A 17,490-nucleotide genomic window follows, 5' to 3' on the forward strand; every position below is an offset into this window, starting at 1 on the left:
TTAAGACTTGTAGGTGCGTGTGCTAATCACGCATTGTCCCAATTGAGCGCTCCACATCTTGATGGTTGGGACTCCATGAGCTCGTTAATTTATTACCAAAAACTACGATGGAACCTTGAAGTTTCGAAGCATCTATCTATGTAGTGCGGTAATCTGTTGTTAAATTATTTTCTGTTCGTAGTACCGAATTAATCTCGTCATTTCTTCGCCTCAATAATTTTTGCTTTGTCCGTATCACGTTTAACATGTGTGTGCTAAGGATGTGTACACAATAAAGGTTATCATAGTATCCGGAATTCATATGCTGGAAGGTTATCTCAAGATTTCGCCATTATTATTATTATTATTTTAATCGGATGAGCATATTTCGCCAGTAATTCTGTAAGTGTGAAGTTGAGTGTCCTTTTGCCAGCATCTGGTTCAAAGAGAACGTAGAAAGTTGTTGATTGTATTTTTAAAAGTGTTGCAGGTGACTTAATTTGTTTATTAATTTTTTGTGTTTGTTTAATTTGTGTACAGTGATTGATTTTTGTTAATTAAATATGCTGGTAAGGTGGCATTTACATTCTTTTTTTTTTTTAATGCGTACATTTCGCAATATGCACTAAACGTATATATTAATGAATCAAAATATCAATTTGTTATCTATTGGAATGTGAAACATTTTCAACATGCAGGATAAACCAATTATCTTGAAACGACCTTGCAACTTTTAAACTAATACATACAGCGTGTCCATAAAAGTACGAGGCTCACTACGAAAGTTTTAAGATGTGAAATAACTTACATACTTAAAATCAATTTAACACTTACATTTTTCCAAAGTATTCACCATTACACTGTACACACTTTTGCATCCTCGAAAACCACTTTTGGAAGCAGTGTTGCCAGTCTTTTTCTTCAAGTGTTGAAAGTTCATTCTCGTAAGCCACTACAGCTTCAGGGCTGCAAAATCTCTTCCCAGGCATGCGATCTTTGATCCTGGGGAACAGAAAAAATCACACGGGGTCAGGTCATGGCTATACAGCGGATGAGTCATAACTTTGACCTCCGTAGATTCTAAAAACTGAATTGTGATGTTGGTCGTGTGTGCGGACGCGTTGTCATGATGAAGCAGGATCCCACGCAATCCAGTTCTTGGACGCCGTTCCCGAAGTTTCTGGAACATTTTTGTTAGGCAAACAGTGGTGCACCACTGAGCAGGAACAGTCCTTTGTTCTACAAGTGGAACAGTTGCAACAAGGCAAGATTTGGAGAAGAAAGTTGCGACCATCTTCTTCCCCACACTTCGCGGTCGCTTCACTTTCGTTGGTGGATTTTCGTCTGGAAAGATCCAAACTGTAGACTGGCGTTTATTTTCAGGGTCAAATTGATAGATCCAAGTCTCATCACCAGTAACAATGTCAGAGATGTGTCGAGAATTGCCTCCATCAAATCTTGCAAGCATTGCTTCACACCATTCCACACGCATGCGCTTCTGCTGTTCAGTCAAAGTATGAATCATCCAACGAGATGAAACCTTCCTGAGCCGAAGATGATCATGAAGAATTTTTGTTACTGCTGGCGATCCAATGTTCACTGTAGATTCAATGTCCTTGAAAGTTGTTTGAGGATTTTTCTCGAATCATTTGTTCCACAGCGGCAATGTTTTCATCTGACACAGGTGTTGCAGGACGTCCAACTCTCTCTTCATCTTTAAGCGATGTCCGACCTCTTCTGAATTCACCAAACTACCGAAAAATTGTAGCACGGGAAGGAGCAAGGTCCCCAAATGTCCCCTGCAAACGGTCAAGGCTTTGTGTCTCGCTCAAACCACTTTTGAAATCTTAAAGGATCATTGCCCGAAAATGTTCCCTTTCACACCAACAAACTGCTCACACCAACAAACAAGTGAAGGCGATACGACCACGCCGATGAGCGAGGCGAGTTGAAACTTGTTTCGCTTCTTCGCTCTCGATACCACTACCGAACGCAAATACTGTGATACAACAATGCGTATCTCAAAACTTTCGTAGTGATCCTCGTACAACCGTACTTTAAAGTTGTATTACGTCGCTTCGGATAATTGTGTTTAAATGAAACTGGTCACATTTGAAAGAAAGTCTCAAATATTTTTGTGTATGTCAACAATGGACAACAATGTCAATCATGGACGGGACCAAACACAGAAAAAGTAAATTCACTCATGTTCACTTTGTGATGTCGATATGGATCGATGTGAGTCGATATGGGTTCATTGTTGGATATTTAGCAGGCAGTTGCTGTTTGTGCTGCAGGTCACTTGGGAAGCTTTTATGTTTCTGTACTGTTACGCCGTAGCCGTGATGTGCTAACGTAAATTTATTTCCTTTCGTTGCGTTGTTATTAAAGAGTAAGTTTTAAGGAGATATGGACGTGCCAGAAATGATGATAATGTCTTCTAGAAATGGCCGCAGAAGTCGCCTGACTTGCGAGTCTGTGACTTCTTTTTATGGGGTTACGTAAAGGATTGTGCCTACGTACACCTATTGCCTCAGAACCTATATACACCCATATTGCCTATATACACCAATTGCAAGTTCGTATTAGGACTGCCATCCAGTGTTTCTTCCAGACATGTTTTTTTGGGGGCACTGCCCCCTGGAGTACCCTCCGGAGGAGACCAAAAATAATACGTCTATAATATAATAATAAATAGAATGGTATAAGTAGTGTCTCCCAGGAATATTAAGTGTCCCCTCCGGAACATAAACACTGCTGCCATCCAGTCCATTTCATCAGATATGTTGAAGCGTGTGTGGGGCGCGTGGAAATATCATCTTGATGTCGGCATCACTACTCGTGGGGCCCACATTGAATGTCTATGAAGTATAGTAGTCCTACTTAAAAAAAAAAGTGACCAATTTCATTTAAATACGATTATCCAAATCGACGTAATACCACTTTAAAGTATGATAGTATTTTTATGGACAATATATGTATAACCGTTATAAATTTGTACTGTACAATGCACCAAATTAACAGTAATGCTAACCCAATATAAAATCATATTTTTCAAATGACACCATGTCTGATTAATTGAATGTTTCAAGCCTCGATGCTAAACGGGACGTTAAACTCAAAATCAACTCAACTCAAATCTACATATTAAAAGAAAACCTACCACACCACAATAATTATTATTGATTGTTACAAACTAATAACGCTACAGTATCCAAACATCAAAACATATAGTCCAGTCAAAATACCGAATGACCTAGAACAGATTGCAACAGAAATGATTTTTGCTGTTTTAGTTTCTATCAAGTACCCTGACTAACATATCAAAAGTCTACCAAAATCTGACCAGGGAAAATCCGCCATTTTGGCCGCCATGTTGGATATTGGCAATAAACTGTGTTTGAACACAAGACTTAATATAACTCAGCTTCTACAAGGTCAATTTTCACAAATGCAATGTCAAAATAGAGAAAATTTAATGTAGATAAAATATTTACACCTTTAAAAAACGCTTTGTAAAAAACTAAGGCTTCATATAAACACTCAAATTGATAAAATTAACCAAAACTACGGTATTTGGAAAGTATATTTAATTGTAGGGAAGAGTGGTTTAACTCAAAGTACATTTCATCGTCAAAATGCAACAATAGTGTAAAAGAATCGTTATGTTCCCCTGCAAAGCGGAGGTCTCAGGAGCCTTTTTTCCATTTCAGAAGGGTGCCGCGATGGCTCAGTGGTAAAGCGTTCACCTCTGGTGCATGGGCTCCCGGGTTCAAACCCTGCCCTTGCCAAGTGAACTTTGTGGTGGACAAACACCGTGTGCGTGGGTTTCCTCGGGGTTCTCCCGTTTCCTCAAACTTTCTTCATTCCACCATCTCATTCATTTCTAATTATCACTCTCTACTTTAGCCTCGCCGGCATAACCGTGGAACGTAAAACTCAAAAATTTCATTTCGTTTTTCCATTTCAGAAGTCATTGTTTATTATGTGGGCAAGTAGGAAGGACGAATTGGAAAGGGAAATGGAAAGAAATTTTCGCAGTTCGAACGCATGAACTTCACGAGAGAATTTTAGCTGTATGTAAGGACAGAAACGATCACTGTAGCCGTACTGTTAGGGGTAGGTTGGCATTTGCAGAAGATTTACCGGCTGCGGATGCAGTATATCATCAGGAGTGTAGTGTTAATTTTCGGTGTGGGAAGCCTATGCCTCAGCGTTATACGAAGGAAAGACAAGAGTCATGTCAGGAACACAGAAGACTGGAAGACTTCCCCGAGAAGAAAGAAAGCAAGCATTTTTGAATGTTATGCGATACTTAAGAGAAAATGATGATGAACAAATTACTTCTCTGATCCGTTCAGTTTAAGTCAGCTGTGTTATCGGCTTAGCGAGGGCAGTCCCAGGTTATCCTTATAGTACCGGTATATTTTACTTTATCATAACACAGCCCTTTATGACAGTGTTCATAAGAGATTTTAACTAAAAATCAATCAAATATCGAGACTTCCCTGAAAACATATAGGCTAACACGTCTCGCCATTGATATGCACCCACATAAATTTTGGAAAGTCGTCGCCGTTGACTGGTAACGCACTTGCTAGAGCTCGTAGAGGGCATATTCTGTTTGACGCTGTACTTAATGGTCTGCTGTTAGGAGAATTGTTCCGAACTTCCATTATTTCCATGATCGACAGCACAGAAGAACATTCTAATCACCAACCACTTGGTGAAAAACACACCCAACAGAACCGTGAGGAAGATATTGAAGTGAGTAATGAATTTGCATCACATGCATCTGTTGAAAGTATAGGCGAAAAGGAATCCCCCTCTTTGATTGCCGATGTAAAAGAATTGTATGATTATTCAACTGGGAATGAGATCAATAAAGTTATACAGGGCCATATATTATTGAATGTCTAAGAGAAACTGCAAGATCTGAAAAAGAACAAGGCAGAATCCAGTAGAACTAGCCGATTATGTATTCAATACATGCATATGATTGATAAACTCAAAACATTCATTACTTCTGAATATCTTCTGGTTCTCACGGACATGCAACCAGTACCAGACTCCATCCTTTTTGTTATTCGCTGTAGTTGTACAACTGATTGTTAGTCGACACGATGTTCATGTCGAATGTTCTGTAGCGTGCAAACAATGCCAAGGTGTATCATGTACAAACTGTATCACTGAAAATGCAGTATCTGATTGAGATGATGATGCTGAAGTAGTCAGGAAGAGTATTAACTAGAATGAGAAAGATGTGCCAAAAGTCATGACCTGTATCGGTAATGAAGGTAGTGAAAATGTCTTACTTTGTATTGATTAGTGTTTATTTCCTTTTCTTAACATGGTTAATAATTTTTCTTTGTTGTGCTATTGACTATACAATACATTTTTGCATGTATACTGTGTAACATTTTATTAGGGATGCGCACGAGTCGAGTTTTAAGCCTATCTCGACTCGTCTCAAGAAAATATTGTCTCGACTCGAAAATATCTCTCTGTCTCAGCTTGTGTCTCGACTGGACTCGAATTCGAGCCGAGACTTCTCTCAATTCGAGTCGAGACAAGATATACGAGTTAATATACGCATACGTCAGCCAGAACATTATGACTACCTATCTAATTGTCAGTATGCCCACCTTTGGCAAGAATAACAACGGCGACGCGTCTTGGCATGGACACAATGATCCTTGGTAGGACACTGGTGAGAGTTGGCACCACATGTGCACACACAGGTCACCTAATTCCCGTAAACTCCGGGAGTGGGCGATGCGCTCTGACACCACATTCAATCACGTCCCAGATGTATTCGATTATGTTCAGACCTGGCATGTTGGGGGGCCAGCACATCACTTGGAACTCACCCCTGTATTCCTCGAACCACTCCATCACACTCCTGGCCTTGTGACATGGTGCATAATCTTGTTGAAAAATGCCACTACCGTTGGGAAACATGGTCGTCATGAAGGGGTGTACATAGTCTGCAAGCAATGTGCGATACGCATTGGTCGTCATGGTGCCTTGTTCGAGCTCCGCTAGGCACATGGATGCTCACGTGAATGTTCCCCAGAGTATAATTAAACTGCAGCCAGCTTGTCACCATCCCACAGTACAGGTGTCAAGGAGTTGTTCCCTTTATACAAACTACATAATCAAATATTATTATTATAACTAATACAATTAGTAAGTATGTTATTTAACAAAAATGTAGTACCAAAAGCGCAAGAACAAAACAAAACAGAAACAAAAACGTCAAGCAGAAGCGGTTCTTCCAGATCGGAACAGTTCTCTTCGGCACTATATGAAGCAAATTGGAAGTAATGTCATTAATAATACTGCAATATAAAATAATTTAAATTAATAACAATGAAATTTAAACATGATTTGTAAGGAGGAAACAACATTTAAAGTTTAGACCTAAAATACTGTTAAATTTCTCGGAACGTTGATATATTATTTTTATTATTTTGTTGTTCGCTTGTTTCTGTTTTACTAGAGAAGAAACACCTCCTCCAGTTCCTTTCCAGGCGGCAACGTACCAAGAACTGACGAAACGTTGCCACGTTGGACCGCAATGGATATACGTTGGAATAAGAAGGATGATGAACGAACATCTCCAGAAGCAATAAATATGCGTCTGCCTACCTCTCTGATAAAATCAAGGCTTCTAGAACCCCATGTCCCACTGGTCTCGATGGCTATTGGTTTGGAGCAAATATAAATTTATCAAGGAGATTATTATATTTCCTTTCCTTTTCTGCCTCTCTACGTCTAGCAACTTCTCCAGCATTCACAGCAGTCAATGGGAGGCTTAAATGGGAAAATGTGTCCGAACAAGTAAAATCCCATACTAGTGATTTGCCTCTCATCCAAGGTATTAATGTGATGCCGTCAGGTCGTTTACCATCGGAACGACAACAGCCTGACGGTTCACGAATCGCAGGAATTCCTGCCGTCGTGAGGGCTCGCAAAATGACGTCATTAACAGATGAATGTCTGGTGTTTCTGCCTATGCTCTTCATGCATGAAAGGCCATGCAGGCCGCGTTGGGTAATTTGATCCCCGCAAGCTGGACAGCGATGTGGCTCACAAACAGCCGAACCTAGTCTTAGGGCTACTGCGATTCGAAAGGTTTCATTAGACATGTGAAGACCTAATTGGGGGGAAGGTAACGCATTTAACCATGCACCAGCATGGGGGATGACGCAGTAAGAAGTCTGGCTTTATCGTCTGGAACAGCAACGGATTGTAAAAGAAGTTTATGGAAATGTATTGCTATTGGTGTGTACCAAGATGTCTGAGAACCTCTTTTGCTGATTTCTGGAAGGTCCGTATCTGTTATATTCATCCATTTGCTAGAGCCTTCTTCAACTATCCCATCTGGGTCCAGGTGGTAGTCTTGAGGAAGGAGAGCCTCCATTAAACGAAGAGATCCGTGGTAGGACGCTAAAAAGGTAGGAATCACCATATCAACGGTTCGTCGAATACCAAGGCCTCCTAATCCAACAGGTAAGGATGCTTGCATCCAAGAGTCGTCACTCAAGGAGCAGTTCAAGATTGACTCCAGACCCCTTTTGAGGATATGATATTTCTTCAGCAGTAGAGTTTCATTCCAAGATGGAAAGCACCGTAGAAAGTAGTTTAGGCGAGGGATTGACAATGAAGCACGTAGAAGAAAAAAGCACTGTTATTATTATTATATTTGAAGTACAATCAAATATCACGACATTAATTATTAGTTTTAATTAACTAAATTGAGCTGAAAATTAGATCTTGATTTGGAAAGTTTAACTATTAAGTTTATGCGTTCTGTACCTTTCTAAAGTAGTAAATGGTGTAATTAGATTCAAGGCTCTTTCTGAGTGAATACTTTCTTCAAAATAATAATAATAATTATAGAAAGATTTTCGAGACATTCGAGTCGAGTTGAGATTTTTAAAAGTAGTCTCGATTCGAGTCGAGAAATACGTTTGTCTCGAGTCGAAATTCGAGACATGTCTTGACTCGTGCGCATCCCTACATTTTATGTAAAATTACTGCTCTCGTATTTGCTTGAGTCAGGAGAAAATTGTTTCAATAATGGAGTCTTTAACGTTATGTTAGAACTCTTTAACGGTGTTTGTTTTTCATTACCATAATCAAACTGAATAGTTGCACAAACTTTGTAGTTATATTTTATTGGACATTTCAAATCTTCACTGTTTCCTTTGCATTTAATTTGTATTTCCTAATGCTAACATGCAGGAAACGGCTAAATTTACAAGAGTTCTGTACAATAATACAGATGTGCAAGACAGCCACCGTATTTAAATAAGATTGCATTTCATAAATGATTTACTATGTTTCTTTGATTATACTGTTTATTACTTTAATTTGACACAAAAACGAAGTTTCTAGCTCGATTCATTGAGAAGATATTGAGAGAAAAGTATATCATAACTGTTTACGGCAATATCCAAGATGGCGGTCCAAAATGGCGGCTTTTGCCTGGTCGGATTTTGGTAGACTTTTGATATGTTAGTCAGGACAGTTCATAGAACTTGATACCACAAAAATAATTTCTGTTGCAATTTGTTCTAGGTTGACCCCTTTTTTTGGCGTAAATTGATTGGACTAATAGGAGCTCTTGTAATAACGACGTGAGACAGGCGAAGAAATGCACATCCAAACTAGAGAGTGTCCCAAAAGAATTGCAACCCAAACTTCGGTCGAGAATAATTTTTCAAATAAGAATGGTAGAGACATGATTTTTGTGACAAAAGTTAGCGTTGTCTATTGGTATGGGTATATTTTGAAAAGAAAACCAATGAGGCAAATCGTAACGTGAAATTTTAGTAATTGTTTAAATGACAATAAGCGTAATTCAAAAAAAAAAAAATTGCTAATTCTTATAATCAGTTGCGAGAACAGAAACAAAGAATTAATCGTGGTAATTTTTAATGTTAATGTTTAGTACACATTATTTGTCGGATGGAACAAAAACTGTATGTTGTTTTGCAGCGTTGACGGTTGTAAATGCTATATTTTACGTAGTCAGAAAAAGAAAACATTTCTAAAATAAAATAGCTTATTCTGAAACAACGTTCCAGCATAAATATTACACAGGTGTAATTTATCCTTGCACGTTTTGGACAATGTGACTTATCTATAAAATAATAAAATGATTTTTAAAAAAAAAACGATAATATTAACTACTCACCTACAGCTGGTAACCCGTATTTGCAGGGAAAAAAGTACATAACTCGATTCGCGTTGGAATTTTCCTTCGGGTCAAGTTCTTATCGAAGTTCATTGTGTGTTGCCTTGTGTTGTGTTGCATTGATTATTGACATTAGTTTTGTTATCCTTCTTGTAGACGATCCAAGAAAGCTTGAACAAGACCATTCAATACGTCAGATTTATACGTTTAAAAGAATATTGTTCAAGGCACTTGAACAAGAGTCTCGAATGAACTTGAAACATCTTTTACACGATCATAGAGATATTGAATCTGTTTTATATACTTGTTAATAGATGGCAGTCCAAAACGAGTGACTGTAACTATAAAAACAAATGAAAGCGAAACTGCGTACAGATTTAGTTCAGACCTGTGCATGAATAGCTATAATATTAGTCTATCTTTCCTAACTTTCTGCAAGCATTTGTAATTTAATAGATTATGTTAAATAATTTAGAAAACGGGTCAATTGATTTCGCAGCAATCCCATCGAATTTTCACTAAGTATTTTGTCCCTTTTACATTAAATGCGGGTTAGATTAGCTGACGTTAAAAGAGTAAAGTGCTGCTTAGGTATAAAATCGTTCCATATACTAAGCTTTTATAAAAATCTGATTCTTCAAATGGCGTACTGATAACAGAACCACACTCAAAAAGAAAAAAAAATCCAACTGTTTCCTAAAATTGTCTGTATCACGAGGCAATGACTGCCTTTTGATGTTATTTTTGCTATGGCATCGAAGACTGTTTAAAGAAAAGGCTGTAAACACAGAAAACCAAACGAAGCAATGGTAATATTTTTTCAGCTCTGGACTTACCGCTCATATCTGCATCAGACTTTCTTCACAAATCTATCCCATATTTGGTACCGGTACTGGTTAAGAATAACCCGTCAAACAGATAGTAATTTTACTGTTATAATGTGTGAGTGCGTATGAAGGAGGATTATCTGAGATACCGTAATAATTTCCACTGTCGGAACATGTCTGTATAATGTAGAAAACCAGTATTTTATGTTTAGAAGTTTAATGTTACCAGTATCAAATCATTACAAGGGCTATAGTTGAGTTCAAATGTGTGAATACTATGTCAAGGGTTTGTTGCACTATTCTCATTTATGCATGATTATTATTCTTATGTTTCTTGCATTATAACCTCCGCGATGACGTGCCTGCTCCCTACGGACGTACTCTTCTGTGGAACCCCTTCTATTCTCCTGCCATAACATTTAATACCATTCTCGATTTTAGTTTTTTTTTTTTTTACACTTTTTTATATGTTGCTTATGTTAGGATGCACATTTGTACCTTACGGGAAAGCACTCGTAAACAGTGTTTCTTTCAGACATGTTTTTGGGGAGAATTCCCCCCCCCCGGAGGAGACCAAAATAATATGTCTATAATATAATAATAGAATAGTACCAGCATTGCCCACCCGGAATACTAAGTGTGTTCCCGGAACACTTTTTCTGAAAGAACGACTGCTCGTAAAATTAATCTGCACTCATGAAAGCAACCTCTACCTTAAGAAATAATTCCTGAAAGACTACGTGTGGATTTCGTGATAAAATAATTACATTACAATAGGATAACATGTAATCATTTCCAGGTTAATTCAGTTTGCGAGCATATTATCAATCTGTACGCAAGTATTTGATATTATCAGAGATTAATAATAGTACAAAACGTCTTATTAAATCAAGAATAGTCATTTATATATTTTTTTCTATTTAATGGACTCCTCTTTCTTAATCTACACGAGGTATTCTTGTATATTAAATTCTCAAATACTTCTCATTCCCTCAAAATTTAACAAAAGTTATGGGCATGCAAGCACTATAACTATATAAATCGTGTATATTATCAACAAAAAATACTAACAATATCTGCCGGCGCAAACATTAGCTTTTGATTATCATAGAATGCACACTTGGAATATCAGATAATTGTGGAAAAGAGTAATGAAAAGATATTTATTCAACAACTGCAGCTCTGTCTCAGGACGCCATCATACTTGTTTTGTGATTTCCTGCACTCAACTCGAGCGCTGATTGGCTATTGAATGCTCTTGCATTGTATTGTTTAGAACAGGAACGAAACCAACGAATTTAAGACAAAAATGACGTCAGTGCTGACGTCTTTTTCATCAAATAGTCTTGAATGGTCTTAAACAAGTCTTGTTCAAGCTTTCTTGGATCGTCTACAAGCAGTATTACAATGCCGTATTCCGTCGAAGAGAGAACTCACATTATTGAGTTTTATTTTCAAAACCTATTCGTATGAAGCGGTTAGAATACGATTTCCAGATATCTTTCCTTATCAATAGTTCGAGACAAGAGCAAAATATGGCACCTTGTGCAACGATTTCGTGAGACTGGTTCTGTTTATGACAAGACTCGCCCAGGAAGACCTAGAGTACTAGCTGCAAAGGCCCTTCATAATGTAGAGGTGCGAATAACAAATTCTCTAGTGAAGTCTGTTCGAAAACTTGCATGCAGCCCAATCCGGCTTACCTTAAACTACCGCTCACAAAGCCATTCACAAGTTGAAAATGCACCTATACAGAATTCGTGCTATACAAAGAACTAAAGAAAACTGATAATGAAGTACGAGTGAGGTACTGTCATTCAGTGGCGGATTCAGGAGGGCGATCGCCCCCCCCCGGAAGAGGAAACTTTCTTATATATATACAGGGTGGGCCATTTTAATTAATCCACGGAAATATCTGAAAAATGATAGAACATAGAAGAAATGTTTCAAGTACACGTTATATATTGCTAAGGGGGAAACCCAATTCCGCCAAAAGTACCCCTCCCCGCACCCGTAAATGGAGGTAACGGGGGGTAACTTTGAAATGTCAAATGGGAACATGGGTCGAGTAATACCTCGTTCGAAAGGTCTTGGAAAACTAAGTAACGCTGTACCAAAAGATGTTCCATATTGTGCACCGGTTTCAAAATGGCCGCCATAATATGGTTCGGAAACTCCAGTACCCGTAGTGTGAAAACCATGGAAGGTAAATGAATGGAACAAAATTGAAATACGTAAATATCATAGGGCATATCGAACGGTGTGGTCCCTGTGATCCCAGTGGCCTCCCTAAAGGGGTCTTGGGGGGTAACTTCAAAATTTCAAATAGTAACATGAGTCGAGTGGTACCTCGTTCGATAAATCTTGCAAAATCTAACATATTGCAGGAGAAAACGATTGATGTGAAATGGCAGTGTTCTCAAAAGGCCGCCGAAACATAGTATCCGTGTAAGAGAAAAGGTTTAGTACCCGCAGTATAAAAGCGATTGGAGATAAATCAACAAAAGAAAAACTGGAGTAGCTAACTGACGTAAGGCACATCGAGAGGTGTTGTCGGAGTGACTGCAAGGGCCAACTGAAAGGTATCCGGAGCCAACTTGAAAATTTCAAATAGCAGCTTGAAGCGAGTAACATCACGTTACATAGACAAATTAATATCAAACAGCTTCTGTAAGAAAATTTTCGACATGAGACACCGTTTTCAAAATGATCGCAAAGACATGGTGACTGTGTCTAAGAAAACGTCTAGTACCCATAGTATGAATACGGTTAGACATAAATGAAAATAACGAAAATTAAATAGGAAAACCACGGAGGCGTTCCAAGGCTCGAGAATAATACAACAGAGATAAAAATATTAGAGTAAAATTGCCATAATGTATAGAGAGAAATCCAAGTCCTGCAAAATAATCTCTCCCTGCGCTCTGTATGTGAGTGGGGTGGAAAGTAAAGTGAAAGTTCAAACGAGAACTCTACTTTAATTCGTAAATTAAGGCTAACCTTACAAATAGGTATGGTGTGGTTGAAACATTTGTTTGTAAGGATGACGCTGTATTGACTAAAAAAAGAGAAACTTTTATGCAATGCGTGCTGGTTATTCAGAAAGCATTTCGGGGATATACGTACACACCGTTTCGTCCCTCAAGCTCACAATATGACATGAATGCTAATAGTTAATCAAAATGTAACTGTGGCCATCCGCGTTAACTTAGTGCACCAATTCTCTATGCATGAAGTCTGCCTTCCAAACAGCGTTGGGTTGGTCAAGCGTACGCCCGAACCGTTGTCCGGTCGGACATTGAAATTTTGAAGTTAGCCCACAAGACCGCTTCAGGGAGGCCACTGGGATCACAGGGATTACATCATTCGATATGCCCTATGATATTTACGTATTTCAATTTTGTTCCATTCATTTATCTTCCATGGTTTTCATACTACGGGTACTGGAGTTTCCGAACCATATCATGGCGGCCATTTTGAAACTGGTGCACAATATGAAACATATTTTGGTACAGCGTTACTTAGTTGCCAAGACCTTTCGAACGAGGTATTACTCGACCCATGTTCCCATTTGACATTTCAAAGTTACCCCCCGTTACCCCTATTTACGGGGGCGGAGAGGGGTACTTTTGGCGGAATTGGTTTTCCCCCTTAGCAATATATAACGTGTACTTCAAAAATTTCTTCTATGTTTTATCATTTTTCAGATATTTCCGTGGATTAATTAAAATGGCCCACCCTGTATATACAAAACCCATCCCAGTGTTTGAAGCTCTTAAAAGTAGCTCTAAGTAGCAGTATGACAATCCACCGCCCTCCCCAAAAGTCGGTCCTGAATCCGCCCCTGCTGGTTCAATTCTTTAATTGGAGATAATGGTGTAGATATATTGGATAAGGACTTTTTCACCGTCGAGGGTGGTTTCATTGAATGGTTACATAAATACCCAGAACTATGGTCATTGGTCTATCGAGAAGCCACATGTGTTACACGAAGTTCCTCTTCATCCTCAGACTGTCGGTGTGTTGTGTGCGATAACGCGGCAACGTATCGTAGGTCCTCTCTTCAGTACAACCAGGTACGTAGCCAAGGGGGTCCGGACCCCCCCCCCCCTTCGAGACCAGAAATGAAAAAAATAATGAAGGATAAAATAAAGTGAAATGACAAAAAGAAGGATCAGTGTTAAAAATTAAAAAGAAAACTACAGGAAGCTTTTGCTTACTCTTTCTTATGAAGAGATTTGTGTTACTTGCAATATGGTGGCAAGGTAAGCGAGGTATTCTGAAAGAGTCAGGGAATTTGAAATTTCAAGAAAAGTTATGGAATTCTCAGATTTCCTGCTACTAGTCAGGGAGATTTCAAGCTTTCGAAAGTATTAGTGCCGTTGTGTAACAGCGTGGACACTTTTAATCATAATTTTTCGTCATCGCATCCTTGCAGTATCAAACATGTTATTTCAAGGACAATTTTCTGTTGTTCCTTTAACCTGTCATTTGGAACCGACAGTAGTTGACGGAATAATGAAAGAAAATTATGTTGAAAGAAAGTTCTGTTAGCATTTGATTCAACAGTGAAAGGAACGCATATATTGTAAAACTAGTTGAATATACACATGCTTCGCACAGGGACTGTATTTGGAAGTCAACGCCTGTGGGAGTATCACCATTGATCTCAGCGACCACGAAAACTATGGATTTGATACTAATATCGGTCATTTTGGGCTATTTTTTGTGTCTCTCTGTATCCACCTCCGGCTGACTCCCGGCCCGCATTCTTGCAAGTCATCGCTAATGGAAGTGTCACCATTGATTGCAGCGACCGCGAAAACTATGGATTTGACACTAATATCGGTCATTTTGGATTACTCTTATATGTCTTGGTATCTCACCCCCCTCTGGTGACCCCCGCCCCGGAGCCGAATAGCGTGAATTTGGAAGTTAATGCGACTGGAGTTTCACCATTGATTTCAGCGACCGCGAAAATATGAATTCGACACTAATAGCTCAAGTGGTAGAGCGTTGGCTTTGCATTCGGGAGGTCCTGGCCTCAAATCTCGCTGCCTACCATCCTGATTGAGGTTTTCCAGGGTTTCCCTCAGTCCTACCAAGCAAATGCCGGGATGGCACCTACTAAACAGGCCCTGGCCGATACCTTCCCAAATCCTTTCCATTGTTAATGTTGTTGGATATTCAATGTAAAATGGCCTCTGAGCTGTATCTGGTGATTGTTAAATAAATAAGTAAATAAATATCGGTCATTTTCTACTACTTTTACATGTCCCGGTAAACGCCTCCTGAGACCCCCTCGTTCGAATTTCGACAAAAACGTTTAACTCTGGTCTGGAGCCTGGACCAAGGTATTCGTGACTAAAATTTGGTAAGTCTCAGTCAATTTGACTGGTTCCCAAGCCGGTTCCGGTAAACGCCCCCCTGAGACCCCACTGAGAAATTTGAAAAAACGCTTAGTCTTGGTCTGGGGCCTGGGCCAAGGCACACCTGACCAAAATTTGGTAACTCTCGGTCCACTCGTCTTCGCCCCAGACCGCACACAGACAGACAGACAGACAGACAAACAGACAAATAAACTCTTTATTTTATTTATATTAGAAGATTGTTTACAAGACAGTATTTAGTATGTACTTTTTATAATAATTGAGGTCATAACGGAAGGAAAATTGTTATATTTGAATAAACAGGAGAAGGACTTAAATATTGCAAAATCTTTTTCAATACTTTTTTTTTTATTATTTTGCTCGAAATTTCTTCATAGTTTGCAAATAATTTCTTCATAGTAAATATTGCAAAATCTTTTTCAATACTTTTTTTTTATTATTTTGCTCGAAATTTCTTCATAGTTTGTTATTAAAATACTTGCCAACATATCCTCATTTTATTGTCCTAACAAACCAATATATGTTGATAGTAAAGTACTGTAGATTGATCGAGCTCCTGGGCCTTCACAATTTCATGTCACTCCCCCCCCCCCCCCGTTACGAAATCCTGGCTAAACGAACGAATATATGTTCCAGTAAAAAAGTTCAGAGTGATCGAGCCTCTTTTGTGATGACCACAGTATTTCATGTCACGGAGCCCCCCCCCCCCCTCACGAAATCCTGGCTACGTGCCTGGTACAACTATGGATAGCATTGTCTATCGAGATTTAATTATGTAATTTATTTCCTTATTAAAAGACGATGAGCGAGTCTGCTGGTTCCAGCAAGACGGGGCCACGTGTCATACCTCTAATGAAACTTTAGAAATGTTACAAGAGTTCTTTGGCGATTGCATAGTTTCCAAAAGCTTGTGGCGTGCCCGCTCTTCAAACTTAACATAACTTTTTTGCTGGAACATTGTTGCCAACATGCGCTATTTTATTTTTTTTTCTGAATACGTAAAAAATAACCCTTACAACTGTCAACGCTACAAAACAACATGCAATTTTTGTCCAATCCGATAAATATGGATACGTACTAAACATTTACATTAAGAATTACCGATATTATTTTTTTCTGTTCAGCATAATTGATTATAAGCAATTTGCAAGCTTTTTGAATTACACTTTTGTTCATTTAAACCACTAAAATTGAACGTTACGATTTGTCTCATTAGTTTTATTTTCAAAATATCTCCGTAGACAACGCTAACTTTTGTTACAAAAATCATCTCTCTATCATTCTTACTTCAAAAAACATACTCGATCAAATTTTGGTTTGCATTTCCTTTAGGACACTTTGAACCTGTATTTCAAATAAATAGGAACATTTTTTTTCTTTTTTTTTTTTTTTACAAAATGCCTTATTTCGAAAACTTGCTTAGGGAAATTGCACGTCCAATCACGTAGTTGTTTTTTAATACACTAAAACATCATAATGTTCACAGCAATTTGCTCTCTGAAACCGTTCCGGAGGTATGACAAATAGTGTTAAGTTAGATTATGCCATTGGTTAAAAGTATCCACACTTAGATAAATTTCTAATTGCGATTTTTGTTATACTTTGAGGCTGCTGAATCCAATGGAGCTACACGGGGGCTAATTTTTCTCGTGACCCCATAGACGGACATGCTTCAAAATAGTTCCATTGGATTCAGCATCCTAAAATTAGTTACAAAAGGGCAATTAGAAATGTATCCAAGCTTGGACACATTTTGCTAGTGGCATTATCTTTAGTTCTTTCGCACATTACGTCATCTTAAGCAGTACAACCCATCTCTACCCATGGTTCTCATATTTCTGTAACGGTTTCAGATATCAAATTCCAGGGTAAATGGAATTATAATCTTTATGTATATGGAAAGGAACTACGAGATTGAATATTAATTGAGGATGGTTTGATAAGTATGCTAACTTGATTCACATACTAACGTCTATATCATATAATCGCAAAATTTCCTTCCTATGAATAAATTCGTTGGTTGACAATTGCGAGTAATACTTTACAGTAATATAATCAAAATATGGATAGAATTGAAATTCGTGGTGCG

The 17,490-nt window shown here is 38.4% G+C and overlaps 1 protein-coding gene across 4 annotated transcripts in view; it reads left to right on the forward strand.

Moving 5' to 3' along the window:
• LOC145690544 (1-acyl-sn-glycerol-3-phosphate acyltransferase alpha-like) overlaps positions 1 to 17,490 on the forward strand; it is a 277,314-nt gene that overhangs the window by 161,246 nt on the left and 98,578 nt on the right. Inside the window, exon 1 of one of the 4 annotated variants that reach the window (XM_081765525.1) lies at positions 370 to 469. The exons of the other annotated variants lie outside the window; for them this stretch is intronic. The gene's annotated coding sequence lies outside the window, so the exon portion shown is untranslated. Of the gene's footprint in view, positions 1 to 369; positions 470 to 17,490 lie in introns of those variants that run through there. 4 annotated transcript variants of the gene reach the window in all.

The sequence above is a fragment of the Thermobia domestica genome, chromosome 7, assembly GCF_964235325.1.
Source record: "Thermobia domestica chromosome 7, izTheDome1.hap1.1, whole genome shotgun sequence".
Taxonomy (NCBI): Eukaryota; Metazoa; Arthropoda; class Insecta; order Zygentoma; family Lepismatidae; genus Thermobia; species Thermobia domestica.